The 23,773-nt window shown below is 48.1% G+C and overlaps 1 protein-coding gene across 1 annotated transcript in view; it reads right to left on the bottom strand.

Annotated features, from left to right (window-relative positions):
* The window catches only part of LOC140463122 (uncharacterized), a 220,793-nt gene that overhangs the window by 115,831 nt on the left and 81,189 nt on the right, over positions 1-23,773 (bottom strand). The gene's annotated exons all lie outside the window — the stretch shown is intronic.

Genomic DNA, 23,773 nt, shown 5'->3' with positions numbered 1-23,773 from the left:
ACACTGACTCTCACTGTGGACAGATGTCTCTGACACACTGACTCTCACTGGGTACAGATCTCACACAGACTGACTCTCACTGGGTACAGATCTCACAAACACCCTGACTCTCATTGGGTACAGATCTCACACACACACTGGCTCTCACTGGGTACAGATCTCACACACACAGAGTCTCACTGGGTACAGATTTCACACATACGCTGACTCTCACTGGGTACAGATCTGACACACACTGGGTATAGATCTCACACACACTGACTCTGACTGGGTACAGATCCAACACACACTGACTCTCGCTGGGTACAGATCTCACACACACACAGACTCTCACTGGGTACAGATCTCACACACACATTGACACTCACTAGGTACAGATCTCAAACACACTGACACTCACTGGGTACAGATCTCACAAACACACTGACTTTCACTGGGTACAGATCTCACACACACACTGACTCTCACTGGGTACAGATCTCACACACAATGACTCTCACTGGGTACAGATCTCACACACACTGACTCTCACTGAGTACAGATCTGACACACACTGACTCTCACTGGGTACAGATCTCTCACACACACTAACTCTCACTGGGTACAGATCTCACACACTAACTGACTCTCACTGGGTACCAATCTCACACACACACTGACTCTCACTGGGTACAGATCTCAAACACTAACTGACTCTCACTGGGTACTGATCTCACACACACACTGACTTTCACTGGGTACAGATCTCACACACTAACTGACTCTCACTTGGTACAGATCTCACACACACGCTGACTCTCACTGGGTACAGATCTCGCACACACTGACTCTCACTGGGTACAGATCTCACACACACACTGACTTTCACTGGGTACACATCCCACACACACTGACTCTCACTGGGTATAGATCTCACACACACTGACTCTCACTGGGTACAGATCTCAAACACACAGACTTTCACTGGGTACAGATCTCACACACACACTGACTCACACTGGGTACAGATCTCCCACACACATTGACACTCACTTGGGCGGCACGGTGGCACAGTGGTTAGCACTGCTGCCTCACAGCACCAGAGACCCGGGTTCAATTCCCGCCTCAGGCTGTGTGGAGTTTGCACGTTCTCCCCGTGTCTGCGTGGGTTTCCTCCGGGTGCTCCGGTTTCCTCCCACAGTCCAAAGATGTGCAGGTCAGGTGAATTGGCCATGCTAAATTGCCCGTAGTGTTAGGTAAGGGGTAGATGTAGATGTAGGGGTATGGGTGGGTTACGCTTTGGCGGGGCGGTGTGGACTGTTGGGCCGAAGGGCCTGTTTCCACACTGTAAGTAATCTAATCTAATCTAAAAAAAAACACTGTCACTCACTGGGTACAGATCTCACACACACTGACTCTCGCTGGGTACAGATCTCACACACACTGACTCTCACTGGGTACAGATCTCACAAACACACTGACTGTCATTGGGCACAGATCTGACACACACACTGTCTCACTGGGTACAGATCTCACACACACACTGACTCTCACTGGGTACAGATCTCACACACACTGACTCTCACTGGGAACAGATCTCACACACACACAGACTCTCACAGGGTACAGATCTCACACACACACAGACTCTCACAGGGTACAGATTTCACACACACACTGACTCTCACTGGGTACACATCTCTCACACACACTGACTCTCACTGGGTACAGATGTCACACACTAACTGACTCTCACTGGGTACAGATTTCACACACTAACTGACGCTCACTATGTAGAGATCTCACGCACTAACTAACTCTCATTGGGTACAGAACTCTCACACACACACTGATTCTCACTGGGTACTGATCTCACACACTAACTGAATCTCACTACCTACAGATCTCACACACACACTGACTCTCACTGGGTACAGATCTCACACACACACTGACTCTCACTGGGTGCAGACCTCGCACACACACTGACTCTCACTGGGTACAGATCTCACACACACTGACACTCACTTGTTACAGATCTCACACACACACTGACATTCACTGAGTACAGATCTCACATACACGCTGGCTCTCACTTGGTACAGATCTCACACACACACTGACTCTCACTGGGCACAGATCTCACACACACCTTGACTCTCACTGGGTACAGATCTCACACACACTGACTCTCACTGTGGACAGATGTCTCTGACACACTGACTCTCACTGGGTACAGATCTCACACAGACTGACTCTCACTGGGTACAGATCTCACAAACACACTGACTCTCATTGGGTACAGATCTCACACACACACTGGCTCTCACTGGGTACAGATCTCACACACACAGAGTCTCACTGGGTACAGATTTCACACATACGCTGACTCTCACTGGGTACAGATCTGACACACACTGGGTATAGATCTCACACACACTGACTCTGACTGGGTACAGATCCAACACACACTGACTCTCGCTGGGTACAGATCTCACACACACACAGACTCTCACTGGGTACAGATCTCACACACACATTGACACTCACTAGGTACAGATCTCAAACACACTGACACTCACTGGGTACAGATCTCACACACACACTGACTCTCACTGGTACAGATCTCACACACACGCTGACTCTCACTGGGTACAGATCTCACACACACACTGACTTTCACTGGGTACACATCCCACACACACCCTAACTCTCACTGGATACAGATCTCACACACACACTGACTTTCACTGGGTACACATCCCACACACACTGACTCTCACTGGGTACAGATCTCACACACACACTGACTCACACTGGGTACAGATCTCACACACACATTGACACTCACTAGGTACAGATCTCAAACAACACTGTCACTCACTGGGTACAGATCTCACACGCACACTGACTCTCATTGGGTACAGATCTCATACACACACTGACTCTCACTGGGTACAGAGATCAAACACACTGACACTCACTGGGTACAGATCTCACACACACACTGACTCTCACTGGGTACAGATCTCAGACACACTGACTCTCACTGGGTACAGATCTCACAAACACACTGACTCTCACTGGGTACAGATCTCACACATACACTGACTCTCACTGGGTACAGATCTCACACACACACTGACTCTCATTGGGTACAGATCTCACACACACACTGACTCTCACTGGGTACAGATCTCACACACACACTGACTCTCACTGGGTACAGACTTCACACACACACTGACTCTCACTGGGTACAGATCTCACAAACACACTGACTCTCATTGGGTACAGATCTCACGCACACTGACTCTCACTGGGTACAGATCTCACAAACACACTGACTCTCACTGGGTACAGATCTCACACATACATTGACACTCACTAGGTACAGAACTCTCACACACTGACTCTCACTGGGTACAGATCTCACGCACACACTGACTCTCACTGTGTACAGATATCACACACACTGACTCTCACTTGTTACAGATCTCTCACACACACTGACCCTGACTGTACAGATCTCACAAAGACACTGACTCTCACTGGGTATAGATCTCACACACACACTGACTCTCACTGGGTAGAGATCTCACAAACACACTGACTTTCACTGGGTACAGATCTCACACACACACTGACTCTCACTGGGTACAGATCTCACACACAATGACTCTCACTTGGTACAGATCTCACACACACTGACTCTCACTGAGTACAGATCTGACACACACTGACTCTCACTGGGTACAGATCTCTCACACACACTAACTCTCACTGGGTACAGATCTCACACACTAACTGACTCTCACTGGGTACCAATCTCACACACACACTGACTCTCACTGGGTACAGATCTCACACACTAACTGACTCTCACTGGGTACTGATCTCACTCATACACTGACTTTCACTGGGTACAGATCTCACACACTAACTGACTCTCACTGGGTACAGATCTCACACATACACTGACTCTCATTGGGTACAGATTTGACACACACTGACTTTCACTGGGTACCGATCTCACACACACTGACTCTCATGGGGTACAGATCTCACACACTCACTGACTCTCACTGAGTACAGATCTCACACACACACTGACTCTCACTGGGTACAGATCTCACACACAATGACTCTCACTGGGTACAGATCTCACACACACTGACTCTCACTGAGTACAGATCTGACACACACTGACTCTCACTGGGTACAGATCTCTCACACACACTAACTCTCACTAGGTACAGATCTCACACACTAACTGACTCTCACTGGGTACCAATCTCACACACACACTGACTCTCACTGGGTACAGATCTCACACACTAACTGACTCTCACTGGGTACTGATCTCACACACACACTGACTTTCACTGGGTACAGATCTCACACACTAACTGACTCTCACTGGGTACAGATCTCACACATACACTGACTCTCATTGGGTACAGATTTGACACACACTGACTTTCACTGGGTACAGATCTCACACACACTGACTCTCATGGGGTACAGATCTCACACACTCACTGACTCTCACTGAGTACAGATCTCACACGCACACTGGCTCTCACTGGGTACAGATCTCACACACACGGACTCTCACTGGGTATAGAGCTCACATACACACTGACTCTCACTGGGTACAAATCCAACACACACGGCCTCTCACTGGGTACAGATCTTACACACACACTGACTCTCACTGGGTACAGATCTCACACATACGCTGTCTCTCACTGGGTACAGATCTGACACACACTGGGTAAAGATCTCACACATACATTGACACTCACTAGGTACAGAACTCTCACACACTGACTCTCACTGGGTACAGATCTCACGCACACACTGACTCTCACTGTGTACAGATATCACACACACTGACTCTCACTTGTTACAGATCTCTCACACACACTGACCCTGACTGTACAGATCTCTCAAACACACTGACTTTCACTGGGTACAGATCTCACACACACACTGAATCTCCCTGGGGACAGATCTCACACACAATGACTCTCACTGGGTACAGATCTCACACACACTGACTCTCACTGAGTACAGATCTGACACACACTGATTCTCACTGGGTACAGATCTCTCACACACACTGACTCTCACTGGGTGCAGATCTCACACACTAACTGACTCTCACTGGGTACCGATCTCACACACACTGACTCTCACTTGTTACAGATCTCTCACACACACTGACTTTCACTGGGTACAGATCTCACACACACCCTAACTCTCACTGGATACAGATCTCACACACACACTGACTTTCACTGGGTATAGATCTCACACAAACTGACTCTCACTGGGTACAGATCTCAAACACACAGACTTTCACTGGGTACAGATCTCACACACACACTGACTCACACTGGGTACAGATCTCACACACACATTGACACTCACTAGGTACAGATCTCAAACAACACTGTCACTCACTGGGTACAGATCTCACACGGACACTGACTCTCACTGGGTACAGATCTCACAAACACACTGACTCTCACTGGGTACAGATCTGACACATACACTGACTCTCATTGGGTACAGATCTCACACACAGACCGACTCTCACTGGGTACAGATCTCACACACACACTGACTCTCACTGGGTACAGATTTCACACACACACGGACTCTCACTGGGTACAGATCTCACAAACACACTGACTCTCACTGGGTACAGATCTCACACATACATTGACACTCACTAGGTACAGAACTCTCACACACTGACTCTCACTGGGTACAGATCTCACGCACACACCGACTCTCACTGTGTACAGATATCACACACACTGACTCTCACTTGTTACAGATCTCTCACACACACTGACCCTGATTGTACAGATCTCACAAACACACTGACTCTCACTGAGTATAGATCTCACACACACACTGACTCTCACTGGGTACAGATCTCACACACACACTGACTCTCACTGGGTACAGATCTCACACACAATGACTCTCACTGGGCACAGATCTCACACACACTGACTCTCACTGAGTACAGATCTGACACACACTGACTCTCACTGGGTACACATCTCTCACACACACTGACTCTCACTGGGTGCAGATCTCACACACTAACTGACTCTCACTGGGTACTGATCTCACACACACACTGACTTTCACTGGGTACAGATCTCACACACTAACTGACTCTCACTGGGTACAGATCTCACACATACACTGACTCTCACTGGGTTCAGATTTGACACACACTGACCTTCACTGGGTACAGATCTCACACACACACTTACTCTCATTGGGTACAGATCTCACACACACACTGACTCTCACTGGGTACAGATCCAACACGCACTGACTTTCACTGGGTACAGATCTCACACACACACTGACTCTCACTGGGTACAGATCTCACACACACTGACTCTCACTGGGTACAGATCTCACAAACACACTGACTCTCATTGGGTACAGATCTCACACACACACTGACTCTCACTGTGTACAGATCTCACACATACACTGACTCTCATTGGGTACAGATTTGACACACACTGACATTCACTGGGTACAGATCTCACACATACTGACTCTCATGCGGTACAGATCTCACACACTCAATGACTCTCACTGAGTACAGATCTCACACGCACACTGGCTCTCACTGGGTACAGATCTCATACACACAGACTCTCACTGGGTATAGATCTCACACACACACTGACTCTCACTGGGTACAAATCCAACACACACGGACTCTCACTGGGTACAGATCTCACACATACGCTGTCTCTCACTGGGTACAGATCTGACACACACTGGGTAAAGATCTCACACATACATTGACACTCACTAGGTACAGAACTCTCACACACTGACTCTCACTGGGTACAGATCTGACGCACACACTGACTCTCACTGTGTACAGATATCACACACACTGACTCTCACTTGTTACAGATCTCTCACACACACTGACCCTGACTGTACAGATCTCACAAACACACTGACTTTCACTGGGTACAGATCTCACACACACACTGAATCTCCCTGGGTACAGATCTCACACACAATGACTCACACTGGGTACAGATCTCACACACACTGACTCTCACTGAGTACAGATCTGACACAAACTGACTCACTGGGTACAGATCTCTCACACACACTGACTCTCACTGGGTGCAGATCTCACACACTAACTGACTCTCACTGGGTACCGATCTCACACACACTGACTCTCACTTGTTACAGATCTCTCACACACACTGACTCTCACTGGGTACAGATCTCACACACACCCTAACTCTCACTGGATACAGATCTCACACACACACTGACTTTCACTGGGTACACATCCCACACACACTGACTCTCACTGGGTATAAATCTCACACACACTGACTCTCACTGGGTACAGATCTCAAACACACAGACTTTCACTGGGTACAGATCTCACACACACACTGACTCACACTGGGTACAGATCTCACACACACATTGACACTGACTAGGTACAGATCTCAAACAACACTGTCACTCACTGGGTACAGATCTCACACGCACACTGACTCTCACTGGGTACAGATCTCACAAACACACTGACTCTCACTGGGTACAGATCTCACACACACACTGACTCTCACTGGGTACAGGTTTCACACACACACGGACTCTCACTGGGTACAGATCTCACAAACACACTGACTCTCATTGGGTACAGATCTCACGCACACTGACTCTCACTGGGTACAGATCTCACAAACACACTGACTCTCACTGGGTACAGATCTCACACATACATTGACACTCACTAGGTACAGAACTCTCACACACTGACTCTCACTGGGTACAGATCTCACGCACACACCGACTCTCACTGTGTACAGATATCACACACACTGACTCTCACTTGTTACAGATCTCTCACACACACTGACCCTGATTGTACAGATCTCACAAACACACTGACTCTCACTGAGTATAGATCTCACACACACACTGACTCTCACTGGGTACAGATCTCACACACACACAGACTCTCACTGGGTACAGATCTCACACACAATGACTCTCACTGGGTACAGATCTCACACACACTGACTCTCACTGAGTACAGATCTGACACACACTGACTCTCACTGGGTACACATCTCTCACACACACTGACTCTCACTGGGTGCAGATCTCACACACTAACTGACTCTCACTGGGTACCGATCTCACACACACAGTGACTCTCACTGGGTACAGATCTCACACACTAACTGACTCTCACTGGATACAGATCTCACACACTAACTGACTCTCACTGGGTACAGATCTCACACATACACTGACTCTCACTGGGTACAGATTTGACACACACTGACCTTCACTGGGTACAGATCTCACACACACACTTACTCTCATTGGGTACAGATCTCACACACACACTGACTCTCACTGGTTACAGATCCAACACGCACCGACTTTCACTGGGTCCAGATCTCACACACACACTGACTCTTACTGGGTACAGATCTCACACACACACTGACACTCACTGGGTACAGATCTCACAATCACACTGACACTCACTGGGAACAGATCTCACACACACACAGACTCTCACAGGGTACAGATCTCACACACACATTGACACTCACTAGGTACAGATCTCAAACACACTGACAATCACTTGGTACAAATCTCACACACACATGACTCTCACTGGGTACAGGTCTCAAACACACTGACTTTCACTGGGTACAGATCTCACAAACACACTGACTTTCACTGGTTACAGATCTCACACACACTGACTCTCACTGGGTACAGATCTCACACACACATTGACACTCACTAGGTACAGATCTCAAACACACTGACTCTCACTGGGTACAGATCTCACACACACACTGACTCTCATTAGGAACAGATTTTACACACACATTGACTCTCACTGGGTACAGATCCAACACACACTGACTCTCACTGGGTACAGATCTCACACACACTGACACTCACTGGGTACAGATCTCACACACACACAGACTCTCACTGAGTACAGACCTCAAACACACTGACTTTCACTGGGTACAGGTCTCACACACACACTGACTCTCACTGGGTACAGATCTCACACACACTGACTTTCACTGGGTACAGATCTCACACACACTGACTCTCACTGGGAACAGATCTCAGACACACTGACTCTCACTGGGTACAGATCTCACAAACACACTGACTCTCATTGGGTACAGATCTCACACACACACTGACTCTCACTGGGTACAGATCACACACATACACTGACTCTCACCAAGTACAGATCTCACACACACACTGACTCTCATTGGGTACAGATCTCACACACACACTGACTCTCACTGGGTACAGATCTCACACACACACTGACTCTCACTGGGTACAGATCTCGCACATGCATTGACACTCATTGGGTACAGATCTCACACACACTGACACTCACTGGGTACAGATCTCACACACACACAGACTCTCACTGAGTACAGACCACAAACACACTGACTTTCACTGGGTACAGATCTCACACACACTGACTCTCACTGGGTACAGATCTCAGACACACTGACTCTCACTGGGTACAGATCTCACAAACACACTGACTCTCATTGGGTACAGATCTCACACACACACTGACTCTCACTGGGTACAGATCTCACACATACACTGACTCTCATTGGGTACAGATCTCACACACACACTGACTCTCATTGGGTAGAGATCTCACACACACACTGACTCTCATTGGGTACAGATCTCACACACACACTGACTCTCACTGGGGACAGATCTCACACACACACTGTCTCACACTGGGTACAGATCTCACAAACACATTGACTCTCACTGGGTACAGATGTCACACACACTGACTCTCACTGGGTACAGATTTCACACATCCACAGACTCTCACTGGGTACAGATCTCACACACACACTGACTCTCATTGGGTACAGATCTCACACACACACTGACTCTCACTGGGTACAGATCTCACACACACACTGACTCTCACTGGGTACGGATCTCGCACATGCATTGACACTCATTGGGTACAGATCTCACACACACACTGACTCTCACTGGGGACAGATCTCACACACACACTGTCTCACACTGGGTACAGATCTCACAAACACACTGACTCTCACTGGGCACAGATGTCACACACACTGACTCTCACTGGGTACAGATTTCACACATCCACAGACTCTCACTGGGTACAGATCTCACACACACACTGACTCCCATTGGGTACAGATCTCACACACACACTGACTCTCACTGGGTACAGATCTCACACACACACTGACTCTCACTGGGTACAGATCTCGCACATGCATTGACACTCATTGGGTACAGATCTCACACACACTGACACTCACTGGGTACAGATCTCACACACACACAGACTCTCACTGAGTACAGACCTCAAACACACTGACTTTCACTGGGTACAGGTCTCACACACACACTGACTCTCACTGGGTACAGATCTCACACACACTGACTTTCACTGGGTACAGATCTCACACACACTGACTCTCACTGGGTACAGATATCAGACACACTGACTCTCACTGGGTACAGATCTCACAAACACACTGACTCTCATTGGGTACAGATCTCACACACACACTGACTCTCACTGGGTACAGATCTCACACATACACTGACTCTCATTGGGTACAGATCTCACACACACACTGACTCTCATTGGGTAGAGATCTCACACACACACTGACTCTCACTTGTTACAGATCTCTTACACACTGACTTTCACTGGTACAGATCTCATACACACACTGTCTCACACTGGGTACAGATCTCACAAACACACCGACTCTCACTGGGTACAGATGTCACACACACTGACTCTCACTGGGTACAGATTTCACACACTAACTGACGCTCACTGGGTACAGAACTCACACACTAACTGATTCTCACTGGGTACAGATCTCACACACACATTGACTCTCACTGGGTACTGATCTCACACACTAACTGACTCTCACTATGTAGAGATCTCACACACTAAACGGCTCTCACTGGATAGAGATCTCTCAAACACACACTGATTCTCACTGGGTACTGATCTCACACACTAACTGACTCTCACTACGTACAGATCTCACACACACACTGACTCTCACTGGATACAGATCTCACACACACTGACACTCACTTGTTACAGATCTCACACACACACTGACTCTCACTTGGTACAGATCTCACACACACACTGACTCTCACTGGGTACAGATCTCAAACATACACTGACTCTCACTGGGTACAGATCTCACACACACACTGACTCTCACTGGTTACAGATCTCACACACACTGACTCTCACTGGGGACAGATCTCTCTGACACACTGACTCTCACTGGGTACAGATCTCACACAGACTGACTCTCACTGGGTACAGATCTCACAAACACACTGACTCTCATTGGGTACAGATCTCACACACACACTGGCTCTCACTGGGTACAGATCTCACACACACAGACTCTCACTGGGTACAGATCTCACACACAGGCTGACTCTCACTGGGTACAGATCTCACACACTAACTGACTCTCACTGGGAACAGACCTCACATACTAACTGACTCTCACTGGGTACAGATCTCAAACATGCACTGACTCTCACTGGGTACAGATCTCACACACATACTGACTCTCACTGGTTACAGATCTCACACACACTGACTCTCACTGGGGACAGATCTCTCTGACACACTGACTCTCACTGGGTACAGATCTCACACACACTGACTCTCACTGGGTACAGATCACACAAACACAGTGAGTCTCATTGGGTACACATCTCACACACACACTGGCTCTCACTGTGTACAGATCTCACACACACTGACTCTCACTGGGTACAGATTTAACACATACGCTGACTCTCACTGGGTGCAGATCTGACACACACTGGGTATAGATCTCACACACACTGACTCTGACTGGGTACAGATCCAACACACACTGACTCTCACTGGATAGAGATCTCACACACACACTGACTCTCACTGGGTACAGATGTCACACACACTGACTCTCACTGGGTACAGATCTCACACACAGGCTGACTCTCACTGGGTACTGATCTCACACACTAACTGACTCTCACTGGGAACAGATCTCACATACTAACTGACTCTCACTGGGTACAGGTCTCACACACACACTGACTCTCACTGCGTACAGATATCACACACACTGATTCTCACTGGGTACTGATCTCACACACTAACTGACTCTCACTACGTTCAGATCTCACACACACACTGACTCTCACTGGATACAGATCCCACACACACAGACTCTCACTGGGTGCAGACCTCACACACACATTGACTCTCACTGGGTATAGATCTCACACACACTGACTCTCACTTGTTACAGATCTCACACACAAACTGACTTTCACTGAGTACAGTTTTCTCCCACACGCAGGCTCTCACTTGGTACAGATCTCACACACACACAGACTCTCACTGGGTACCGATCTCACACACACTGACTCTCACTGGGTACACATCCCACGCACTGACTCTCACTAGGTATACATCTCACACACACTGACTCTCACTGGGTACAGATCTCAAACACACTGTCTTTCACTGGGTACCGATCTCACACACACACTGACTCTCACTGGGTACAGATCTCACACACACATTGACACTCACTAGGTACAGATCTCAAACACACTGACACTCACTGGGTACAGATCTCACACACACACTGACTCTCATTGGGTATAGATCTCACACACACACTGACTCTCACTGGGTACAATTCTCACACACACTGACTCTCACTGGGTACAGATCTGACGCACACACTGAGTCTCACTGGGTATAGATCTCACATACACACTGACTCTCACTTGTTACAGATCTCACACACAAACTGACTTTCACTGAGTACAGTTTTCACACACACGCTGGCTCTCACTTGGTACAGATCTCACACACACACAGACTCTCACTGGGTACAGATCTCACACACACTGACTCTCACTGGGTACAGATCTCACACACACTGACTTTCACTGGGTACACATCCCACGCACTGACTCTCACTGGGTATAGATCTCACACACACTGACTCTCACTGGGTACAGATCTCAAACACACTGACTCTCACTGGGTACAGATCTCACACACACACTGACTCTCATTGGGTATAGATCTCACACACATACTGACTCTCACTGGTTACAGATCTCAAACACACTGACTTTCACTGGGTACAGATCTCACACACACACTGACTCTCACTGGGTACAGATCTCACACACACTGACTCTCACTGGGTACAGATCTCACTAACACACTGACTGTAATTGGGCACAGATCTCACACGCACACTGACTCTCATTGGGTACAGATCTCACACACACACTGACTCTCACTGGGTACAGATCTCACACACACTGACTCTCACTGGGTATAGATCTCACAAACACACTGACTGTAATTGGGCACAGATCTCACACCCACACTGTCTCACTGGGTACAGATCTCACACATACACTGGCTCTCACTGGGTACAGATCTCTTACACACACTGACTCTCACTTGTTACAGATCTCATACACACACTGCCTCTCACTGTGTACAGATCTCACACACACTGACTCTCACTGGGTACAGATCTCACACACACAGACTTTCACTGGGTACAGATCTCACACACACACTGACTCTCACTGGGTACAGATCTCACACACTAACTGACTCTCACTGGGAACAGACCTCACATACTAACTGACTCTCACTGGGTACGGTTCTCACACATACACTGACTCTCACTGGGTACAGATCTCACACACACACTGACTCTCATTGGGTACAGATCTCACAGACACACTGACTCTCACTGGGTACAGATCTCACACACACACTGACTCTCACTGGGTACAGATGTCACACACACTGACTCTCACTGGGTACAGATCTCACACACAGGCTGACTCTCACTGGGTACAGATCTCACACACTAACTGACTCTCACTGGGTACAGATCTCACACATACACTGACTCTCACTGGGTACAGATCTCACACACACACTGACTCTCACTGGTTACAGATCTCACACACACTGACTCTCACTGGGGACAGATCTCTCTGACACACTGACTCTCACTGGGTACAGATCTCACACAGACTGACTCTCACTGGGTACAGATCTCACAAACACACTGACTCTCATTGGGTACAGATCTCACACACACACTGGCTCTCACTGGGTACAGATCTCAAACACACAGACTCTCACTGAGTACAGATTTCACACATACGCTGACTCTCACTGGGTACAGATCTGACACACACTGGGTATAGATCTCACACACACTGACTCTGACTGGGTACAGATCCAACACACACTGACTCTCACTGGGTACAGATCTCACACACACACTGACTCTCACTGGGTACAGATCTCAGACACACTGACTCTCACTGGGTACAGATCCAACACACACTGACTCTCACTGGGTACAGATCTCACACATACATTGACACTCATTGGGTACAGATCCAACACACACTGACTCTCGCTGGGTACAGATCTCACACACACACAGACTCTCACTGGGTACAGATCACACACACACACTGACTCTCATTGGGTACAGATCTCACAGACACACTGACTCTCACTGGGTACAGATCTCACACACACACTGACTCTCACTGGGTACAGATGTCACACACACTGACTCTCACTGGGTACAGATCTCTTACACACACTGACTCTCACTTGTTACAGATCTCATACACACACTGCCTCTCACTGTGTACAGATCTCACACACACACTGACTCTCACTGGGTACAGATCTCACACATACACTGGCTCTCACTGGGTACAGATCTCTTACACACACTGACTCTCACTTGTTACAGATCTCATACACACACTGCCTCACACTGTGTACAGATCTCACACACACACTGACTCTCACTGGGTACAGATGTCACACACACTGACTCTCACTGGGTACAGATCTCACACACACTCAGACTCTCACTGGGTACAGATCTCACTAACACTGACTCTCACTGGGTACAGATCTCACACACATTGACTTTCACTGGGTACACATCCCACGCACTGACTCGCACTGGGTACAGATCTCAAACACACTGTCTTTCACTGGGTACCGATCTCACACACACACTGACTCTCAGTGGGTACAGATCTCACACACACATTGACACTCACCAGGTACAGATCTCAAACACACTGACACTCACTGGGTACAGATCTCACACACACACTGACACTCATTGGGTATAGATCTCACACACACACTAACTCTCACTGGGTACAGATCTCAAACACACTGACTTTCACTGGGTACAGATCTCACACACACACTGACTTTCACTGGGTACAGATCACACACACACTGACTCTCACTGGGTACAGATCTGACGCACACACAGGCTCTCACTGGGTACAGATCTCACACACACATTGACACTCACTAGGTACAGATCTCACACACACACTGACTCTCACTGGGTACAGATCTCACACACACTGACTCTCACTGGGTACAGATCTCACAAACACACTGACTGTAATTGGGCACAGATCTCACACACACACTGTCTCACTGGGTACAGATCTCACACATACACTGACTCTCACTGGGTACAGATCTCACACACACACTGACTCTCACTGTGGACAGATCTCACACACACACTGACTCTCACTGGGTACAGATGTCACACACACTGACTCTCACTGGGTACAGATCTCACACACACACAGACTCTCACTGGGTACAGATCTCACAAACACTGACTCTCACTGGGTACAGATCTCACACACACTGACTTTCACTGGGTACACATCCCACGCACTGACTCTCACTGGGTATAGATCTCACACACACTGACTCTCACTGGGTACAGATCTCAAACACACTGACTCTCACTGGGTACAGATCTCACACACACATTGACACTCACTAGGTACAGATCTCAAACACACTGACTGTCACTGGGTACAGATCTCAGAAACACATTGACACTCACTAGGTACAGATCTCAAACACACTGATCCTCACTGGTTACAGATCTCAAACACACTGACTTTCACTGGGTACAGATCTCACACACACACTGACTCTCACTGGGTACAGATCTCACACACACTGACTCTCACTGGGTACAGACCTGACGCACACACAGGCTCTCACTGGGTACAGATCTCACACACACATTGACACTCACTAGGTACAGATCTCAAACAACACTGTCACTCACTGGGGACAGATCTCACACGCATACTGACTCTCATTGGGTACAGATCTCACACACACACTGACTCTCACTGGATACAGATCTCACACACACTGACTCTCACTGGGTACAGATCTCACAAACACACTGACTGTAATTGGGCACAGATCTCACACACATACTGTCTCACTGGGTACAGATCGCACACATACACTGACTCTCACTGGGTCCAGCTCTCACACACACTGACTCTCACTGTGTACAGATGTCACACACACTGACTCTCACTGGGTACAGATCTCACACACACAGACTTTCACTGGGTACAGATCTCACACACACACTGACTCTCACTGGGTACAGATCTCACACACACTGACACTCACTGGGTACAGATCTCACACACACACTGACTGTCATTGGGCACAGATCTGACACACACACTGTCTCACTGGGTACAGATCTCACACACACACTGACTCTCACTGGGTACAGATCTCACACACACTGACTCTCACTGGGTACAGATCTCACAAACACACTGACTGTCATTGGGCACAGATCTGACACACACACTGTCTCACTGGGTACAGATCTCACACACACACTGACTCTCACTGGGTACAGATCTCACACACACTGACTCTCACTGGGTACAGATCTCACAAACACACTGACTATCATTGGGCACAGATCTCAAACAACACTGTCACTCACTGGGTACAGATCTCACACGCACACTGACTCTCATTGGGTACAGATCTCATACACACACTGACTCTCAGTGGGTACAGATCTCACACACACTGACTCTCACTGGGTACAGATCTCACACACACACGGACTCTCACTGGGTACAGATCTCACACATACACTGGCTCTCACTGGGTACAGATCTCACACACACAGACTCGCTCTTGTTTCAGATCTCTTACACACACTGACTCTCACTTGGTACAGATCTCATACACACACTGCCTCTCACAGGGTACAGATCTCACACACACACTGACTATCATAGGGTACAGATGTCACACACACTGACTCTCACTGGGTACAGATCTCACACACACACAGACTCTCACTGGGTACAGATCTCACACACTAACTGACTCTCACTGGGAACAGATCTCACATATTAACTGACTCTCACTGGGTACAGATCTCACACACAAACTGACTTTCACTGAGTACAGTTTTCACACACACGCTGGCTCTCACTTGGTACAGATCTCACACACACACAGACTCTCACTGGGTACAGATCTCACACACACTGACTCTCACTGGGTACACATCCCACGCACTGACTCTCACTGGGTATAGATCTCACACACACTGACTCTCACTTGTTACAGATCTCACACACAAACTGAATTTCACTGAGTACAGTTTTCACACACACGCTGGCTCTCACTTGGTAGAGATCTCACACACACACAGACTCTCACTGGGTACAGATCTCACACACACTGACTCTCACTGGGCACACATCCCACGCACTGACTCTCACTGGGTACAGATCTCAAACACACTGTCTTTCACTGGGTACAGATCTCACACACACATTGACACTCACTAGGTACAGATCTCAAACACACTGACACTCACTGGGTACAGATCTCACACACACACTGACACTCATTGGGTATAGATCTCACACACACACTGACTCTCACTGGGTACAGATCTCAAACACACTGACTTTCACTGGGTACAGATCTCACACACACACTGACTTTCACTGGGTACAGATCACACACACACTGACTCTCACTGGGTACAGATCTGACGCACACACAGGCTCTCACTGGGTACAGATCTCACACACACATTGACACTCACTAGGTACAGATCTCAAACACACTGACTTTCACTGGGTACAGATCTCACACACACACTGACTCTCACTGGGTACAGATCTCACACACACTGACTCTCACTGGGTACAGATCTGACGCACACACAGGCTCTCACTGGGTACAGATCTCACACACACATTGACACTCACTAGGTACAGATCTCAAACAACACTGTCACTCACTGGGGACAGATCTCACAGGCACACTGACTCTCATTGGGTCCAGATCTCACACACACACTGACTCTCACTGGATACAGATCTCACACACACTGACTCTCACTGGGTACAGATCTCACAAACACACTGACTGTAATTGGGCACAGATCTCACACACATACTGTCTCACTGGGTACAGATCGCACACATACACAGACTCTCACTGGGTACAGATCTCACACACACTGACTCTCACTGTGTACAGATGTCACACACACTGACTCTCACTGGGTACAGATCTCACACACACAGACTTTCACTGGGTACAGATCTCACACACACACTGACTCTCACTGGGTACAGATCTCACACACTAACTGACTCTCACTGGGCACAGATCTCACACACACACTGACTCTCACTGGGTACAGATCTCACACACACACTGACTCTCATTGGGTACAGATCTCACAGACACACTGACTCTCACTGGGTACAGATCTCACACACACACTGACTCTCACTGGGTACAGATCTCACACACACACTGACTCTCATTGGGTACAGATCTCACAGACACACTGACTCTCACTGGGTACAGATCTCACACACACACTGACTCTCACTGGGTACAGATCTCACACACACACTGACTCTCATTGGGTACAGATCTCACAGACACACTGACTCTCACTGGGTACAGATCTCACACACACACTGACTCTCACTGGGTACAGATCTCACACACACACTGACTCTCATTGGGTACAGATCTCACAGACACACTGACTCTCACTGGGTACAGATCTCACACACACACTGACTCTCACTGGGTACAGATGTCACACACACTGACTCTCACTGGGTACAGATCTCACACACAGGCTGACTCTCACTGGGTACAGATCTCACAAACTAACTGACTCTCACAGGGAACAGACCTCACATACTACCTGACTTTCACTGGGTACAGATCTCACACATACACTGACACTCACTGGGTACAGATCTCACACACACACTGACTCTCACTGGTTACAGATCTCACACACACTGACTCTCACTGGGGACAGATCTCTCTGACACACTGACTCTCACTGGGTACAGATCTCACACAGACTGACTCTCACTAGGTACAGATCTCACAAACACACTGACTCTCATTGGGTACAGATCTCACAGACACGCTGGCTCTCACTGGGTACAGATCTCACACACACAGACTCTCACTGAGTACAGATTTCACACATACGCTGACTCTCACTGGGTACAGATCTGACACACACTGGGTATAGATCTCACACACACTGACTCTGACTGGGTACAGATCCAACACACACTGACTCTCACTGGGTACAGATCTCACACACACACTGACTCTCACTGGGTACAGATCTCAGACACACTGACTCTCACTGGGTACAGATCCAACACACACTGACTCTCACTGGGTACAGATCTCACACATACATTGACACTCATTGGGTACAGATCCAACACACACTGACTCTCGCTGGGTACAGATCTCACACACACACAGACTCTCACTGGGTACAGATCTCACACACACACTGACTCTCATGGGGTATAGATCTCACACACACACTGACTCTCACTGGGTACAGATCCCAAACACTCTGACTTTCACGGGGTACAGATCTCACACACACACTGACTCTTACTGGGTACAGATCTCACACACACATTGACACTCACTGGGTACAGATCTCACACACACTGACTCTCACTGGGTACAGATCTCACACACACACTGACACTCATGAGGTACAGATCTCAAACAACACTGACACTCACTGGGTACAGATCTCACACACAGACTGACTCTCACTGGGTACAGATCTCACACACTAACTGACTCTCACTGGGAACAGATCTCACATACTAACTGACTCTCACTGGGTACAGATCTCACACACACACTGACTCTCACTGCGTACAGATCTCACACACACTGACTCTCACTGGGTACAGATCTCACACACACTGACTCTCACTGAGTACAGATCTCACACACAGACTGACATTCATTGTGTACAGTTCTCATACACACGCTGGCTCTCACTTGGTACAGATCTCACACACACACTGACTCTCACTGGGTACAGATCTCACACACACGCTGACTCTCACTGGGTACAGATCTCACACACACTGACTCTCACTGGGTACAGATCTCACACACACCCTAACTCTCACTGGATACAGATCTCACACACACACAGACTTTCACTGGGTACACATCCCACACACACTGACTCTCACTGGGTATAGATCTCACACACACTGACTCTCACTGGGTACAGATCTCAAACACACAGACTTTCACTGGGTACAGATCTCACACACACACTGACTCACACTGGGTACAGATCTCACACACACAATGACACTCATTAGTTGCAGATCTCACTCGCACACTGACTCTCATTGGGTACAGATCTCATACACACTCTGACTCTCACTGGGTACAGATCTCAAACACACTGACACTCACTGGGTACAAATCTCACACACACACTGACTCTCACTGGGTACAGATCTCACACACACTTACTCTCACTGGGTACAGATCTCACAAACACACTGACTGTCATTGGGCACAGATCTGACACACACACTGTCTCACTGGGTACAGATCTCACACACACACTGACTCTCACTGGGTACAGATCTCACACACACTGACTCTCACTGGGTACAGATCTCACAAACACACTGACTATCATTGGGCACAGATCTCAAACAACACTGTCACTCACTGGGTACAGATCTCACACGCACACTGACTCTCATTGGGTACAGATCTCATACACACACTGACTCTCAGTGGGTACAGATCTCACACACACTGACTCTCACTGGGTACAGATCTCACACACACACGGACTCTCACTGGGTACAGATCTCACACATACACTGGCTCTCACTGGGTACAGATCTCACACACACAGACTCGCACTTGTTTCAGATCTCTTACACACACTGACTCTCACTTGGTACAGATCTCATACACACACTGCCTCTCACTGGGTACAGATCTCACACACACACTGTCTATCACTGGGTACAGATGTCACACACACTGACTCTCACTGGGTACAGATCTCACACACTAACTGACTCTCACTGGGTACAGATCTCACACACAAACTGACTTTCACTGAGTACAGTTTTCACACACACGCTGGCTCTCACTTGGTACAGATCTCACACACACACAGACTCTCACTGGGTACAGATCTCACACACACTGACTCTCACTGGGTACACATCCCACGCACTGACTTTCACTGGGTATAGATCTCACACACACTGACTCTCACTTGTTACAGATCTCACACACAAACTGACTTTCACTGGGTACCGATCTCACACACACACTGACTCTCACTGGGTACAGATCTCACACACACATGGACACTCACTAGGTACAGATCTCAAACACACTGACACTCACTGGGTACAGATCTCACACACACACTGACTCTCATTGGGTATAGATCTCACACACACACTGACTCTCACTGGGTACAGATCTCAAACACACTGACTTTCACTGGGTACAGATCTCACACACACACTGACTTTCACTGGGTACAGATCTCACACACACTGACTCTCACTGGGTACAGATCTGACGCACACACAGGCTCTCACTGGGTACAGATCTCACACACACATTGACTCTCACTAGGTACAGATCTCAAACAACACTGTCACTCACTGGGTACAGATCTCACACGCACACTGACTCTCATTGTGTACAGATCTCACACACACACTGACTCTCACTGGGTACAGATCTCACACACACTGACTCTCACTGGGTACAGATCTCACAAACACACTGAATGTAATTGGGCACAGATCTCACACATACACTGACTCTCACTGGGTACAGATCTCATACACACACTGCCTCTCACTGTGTACAGATCTCACACACACACTTACTCTCACTGGGTACAGATGTCACACACACTGACTCTCACTGGGTACAGATCTCACACGCACACTGACTCTCATTGGGTACAGATCTCACAAACACACTGACTGTAATTGGGCACAGATCTCACACACACACTGTCTCACTGGGTACAGATCTCACACATACACTGACTCTCACTGGGTACAGATCTCACACATACACTGGCTCTCACTGGGTACAGATCTCATACACACACTGCCTCTCACTGTGTACAGATCTCACACACACACTTACTCTCACTGGGTACAGATGTCACATACACTGACTCTCACTGCTTACAGATCTCACACATACACTGGCTCTCACTGGGTACAGATCTCACACACACTGACTCTCACTTGTTACAGATCTCTTACACACACTGACTCTCACTGGGTACAGATCTCATACACACACTGCCTCTCACTGTGTACAGATCTCACACACACACTTACTCTCACTGGGTACAGATGTCACACACACTGACTCTCACTGGGTACAGATCTCACACACACAGACTTTCACTGGGTACAGATCTCACACACACACTGACTCTCACTGGGTTCAGATCTCACAGACACTGACTCTCACTGGGTACAGATCTGACGCACACACAGGCTCTCACTGGGTACAGATCTCACACACACATTGACTCTCACTAGGTACAGATCTCAAACAACACTGTCACTCACTGGGTACAGATCTCACACGCACACTGACTCTCATTGTGTACAGATCTCACACACACACTGACTCTCACTGGGTACAGATCTCACAAACACACTGAATGTAATTGGGCACAGATCTCACACATACACTGACTCTCACTGGGTACAGATCTCATACACACACTGCCTCTCACTGTGTACAGATCTCACACACACACTTACTCTCACTGGGTACAGATGTCACACACACTGACTCTCACTGGGTACAGATCTCACACGCACACTGACTCTCATTGGGTACAGATCTCACAAACACACTGACTGTAATTGGGCACAGATCTCACACACACACTGTCTCACTGGGTACAGATCTCACACATACACTGACTCTCACTGGGTACAGATCTCACACATACACTGGCTCTCACTGGGTACAGATCTCATACACACACTGCCTCTCACTGTGTACAGATCTCACACACACACTTACTCTCACTGGGTACAGATGTCACATACACTGACTCTCACTGCTTACAGATCTCACACATACACTGGCTCTCACTGGGTACAGATCTCACACACACTGACTCTCACTTGTTACAGATCTCTTACACACACTGACTCTCACTGGGTACAGATCTCATACACACACTGCCTCTCACTGTGTACAGATCTCACACACACACTTACTCTCACTGGGTACAGATGTCACACACACTGACTCTCACTGGGTACAGATCTCACACACACAGACTTTCACTGGGTACAGATCTCACACACACACTGACTCTCACTGGGT

The sequence above is a fragment of the Chiloscyllium punctatum genome, chromosome 37 (assembly GCF_047496795.1).
Source record: "Chiloscyllium punctatum isolate Juve2018m chromosome 37, sChiPun1.3, whole genome shotgun sequence".
Classification (NCBI taxonomy): domain Eukaryota; kingdom Metazoa; phylum Chordata; class Chondrichthyes; order Orectolobiformes; family Hemiscylliidae; genus Chiloscyllium; species Chiloscyllium punctatum.
Note: the sequence above shows the minus strand (reverse complement) of the source record. Positions and strands in the feature narration are given on the sequence as shown.